At 45.0% G+C, this 2,929-nt stretch overlaps 2 protein-coding genes across 3 annotated transcripts in view; one reads left to right on the top strand and one right to left on the bottom strand.

Annotated features, from left to right (window-relative positions):
- The window catches only part of ANAPC16 (anaphase promoting complex subunit 16), a 20,991-nt gene extending 19,315 nt beyond the window's left edge, over positions 1 to 1,676 (bottom strand). Inside the window, exon 1 of one of the 2 annotated variants that reach the window (XM_003783579.2) lies at positions 1,568 to 1,676. The gene's annotated coding sequence lies outside the window, so the exon portion shown is untranslated. The remainder of the gene's footprint in view (positions 1 to 1,567) is intronic. The other variant, XM_023509537.1, reaches the window with a different exon arrangement.
- ASCC1 (activating signal cointegrator 1 complex subunit 1) overlaps positions 1,064 to 2,929 on the top strand; it is a 135,391-nt gene continuing 133,525 nt past the window's right edge. Inside the window, exon 1 of the mRNA XM_012801401.2 lies at positions 1,064 to 1,499. The gene's annotated coding sequence lies outside the window, so the exon portion shown is untranslated. The remainder of the gene's footprint in view (positions 1,500 to 2,929) is intronic.

Below are 2,929 nucleotides of genomic sequence, written 5' to 3' on the forward strand. Positions count from 1 at the left end.
ATGTTACAAAGATTAAATTATTTAATATGTGTAATGCATTTGGGACAATTTGCAGGCTTAGTAAACAGTCTTGCCTATCCAAAAATCATTAATGGATAGTTACTCTTAAATCTTTTTTCCTATGCAGATCCCACTTTTTCATACTTACTATTTTTCCCATCCAACACAAAGACAAGTTCTTAGAGGGAAAAAGTCTGCTTAGGAAGAGGGACAGTGTGCTCCATTATGCACTTCACACTTTCATTTTAAGGTTCATGATTTTAGGGAGAATCCTGTGATCTTGGAAAGGGGGAGGGAATTGTCTTTATACCTCAAGGCCTACCACAGAACGTGGATCATATAGTTTCTGGGATGAAGGAATGAGGAACAAAAAACAGAACACAGGGCTAGCAGCTCAGCAAGTTTATAAAGAAGACAGACAAGAGTGGTGTCAAGAGGGTTGGCTCATTATGGTTTTCTTTTCCCTTCTCAGTGGGCCGATCTTTTTACACAATTCTTACCTCCCACTAGATTGCCAGTCCCATTGGTCAGTAAAATTTTGTTGAATAAATGTTGGTGATGAAGTATCCTGGGACTTGGTCCTATAAGGGAAGCTGGGGCTATTGGCAGTAGAGATCCTCATAGGAGAGCAAGAATATTTTGAGGACACAGATGACTTGTCCGCACTGATAAGATAATTAAACATTTACTTCATGTAAGACTGGGATAACTGTGCATTCGTAAACTTCTTTCTGGAAGATACGTGCCTACTTTCTTTTCTTTCTTTCCTTTTTTTTTTTTTTTTTGAGACAGAGCTTCAAGCTGTCACCCTGGGTAGCGTGCCGTGGCTTCACAGCTCACAGCAACCTCCAACTCCTGGGCTCAAGCGAGTCTCCTGCCTCTGCCTCCCTAGTAGCTGGGACCACAGGCGCCCGCCACAACGCCCGGCTATTTTTTGGTTGCAGCCGTCATTGTTGTTTGGCGGGTCTAGGCTGGATTCGAACCCGCCAGCCTAGGTGTATGTGGCTGGCGCCTTAGCCGCTTGAGCCACAAGTGCAGAGCCGCATGCCTATTTTCTTAAAAAGAGCCCTTTTTAAAAAAAAGTATTATCAAAAACATGGACGCTGAAGGAAGTTCCTACCCCAGTACACGGGCAAATTATAACACGCTATCGTTAAATTCCATCGTCAACAAATTTTCCATTTAAAAACAGCTGGATTACAATCTAAATCAAATACAAACTGCAGCTAAAACCTAGGCGGGGGTGGGAGGAAGAGAAAGGGGCTGGAAAGGGGAGGGGCCAGAACACTGTAGCTCTGGAGCCAAGTGCAAATCACGCTTCTCACTGGACTCAGCCCCAAGGAAGCGACGCCATTAGCGCCGTTCCACTGCGCAGGCGCGATCTCTCAGTTCGCATGCGCACTTACGCCGGCGCGGCCTGAGCAACTTTCTTTTTACAGGCCTGTTGCTGCGGTCTCTTGTGTCTCCTCCTACCTTCTCCATTTTCCTAGTCCCTGCAGGTAGGCTCCCAGGGGTCAGCTGTCTTTCCACTAAACTCCCAAAGGTCCTTAAGCTCTCGGCTACTTACCTCAACGGCTTTGGCACTTTCCTTTACAGACCCGCCCCCAAGGCCAGCAGGAGCGTTCGCGCTTACGACGACAAGAACGGCGACGTGCTCGCGGCCGCACAGAGGGGCCGCGCGACGGGGGTGGCGTGCGCGCTCTCGTGCTGTTGTGGGCGTGGTCGGGGCAGATTGGGGCTAGAAGGCCCCCCCGATAGAAGACGGTAGCTGAGTCCTTCTTACCTCGCTTTTGCGTTCTGGGTTTTTTCTCTCCATTATGATTCAGGGCTTCAGTTTCCCTGACGATATTGTAGGAGGGCACTACTTTCCTCTTTCTTTGCAAAGCACTGCGAGGCAGGGTTAAATTGGTTATTCTCCTTGCTTCTGAGCAGTCCGTAGCCCAGGCCAGCTAGGGAAGGTAGATGCTACCGTTTCTACCAGAGCTCATGGTTGGAGGACCGAATCTTAACAATAAAGTCTGTTTTTGTGGAGAACTTTGTTTTTCTTTGAGAAGTTTAGGGGAATAGGCACTATGGTATGATTAGCAATAGTCTACTAATGTCATTAGACTGTTGCTAATTATGTCCCCCTTTTCCTGTCGATTTACCTCTATGTTGTTGTTTCTCACAACACAAAACCTCTTCTTTGTCCTGTAAGCAAACTATCAAAGTGACTTATTTGCTGAGGATTGGACTGAGCATTAGTGTATTTAGTAAAGATCAATGTGGGGATCAATCAAGTTCTTGGGGACTCTTTAATAATATTCTCTTCAAGACTATCCAAATTATAGGTGGTAGGAACACTGATCTTAACCGCAAATATGAGGAACCTTTGTTTCTTAAGTTATTGATTTTATTAAGTGGCAAGTGGATGTGTGGCTTGTCAGCGACTGAGGTACGGTCTTTTGGGGAATGGTCTATAGAAAATTGGGCTTCTCCCCTCAGCAGTATATTGTTCTGAGAACGACATTGGTTGTCATGTTTTAACTGCTTTGACAGGCTACTGGACCTGATTGGTATATATTTCTAGTACCTCTAAAAGTAGTTAGGGGCTTTTTTTTCCTGGGTGGGTAAGTGCATTAAATATCCTTCATTGTCTTAATTATCATTCTAGGTAGAATGAATGAGATACTTTGCAAATAGATAAACATTGAAGTTTCATTTTACCCCTTTTAGGTTAGAGTAATAAAGAGACCTTTTTCTGTCTTTCAAAGTTATGGACGGCTATGTGTGAGTGCCTTTTAACCACCTTTTGAATGGTGAGAATTAGTTCCAAAATAGCTTTGCTGTCTGAAGCAAGCCAGTGTGATGAAAAATGAAGCCATTGGCTTGGCGCCTCTGGCTCAAGCGGCTAAGGCGCCAGCCACATACACCTAAGGTGGTGGGTTCT

This window comes from Otolemur garnettii, unplaced genomic scaffold (assembly GCF_000181295.1).
Source record: "Otolemur garnettii isolate 467f Iridium unplaced genomic scaffold, OtoGar3 scaffold00008, whole genome shotgun sequence".
Taxonomy (NCBI): Eukaryota; Metazoa; Chordata; class Mammalia; order Primates; family Galagidae; genus Otolemur; species Otolemur garnettii.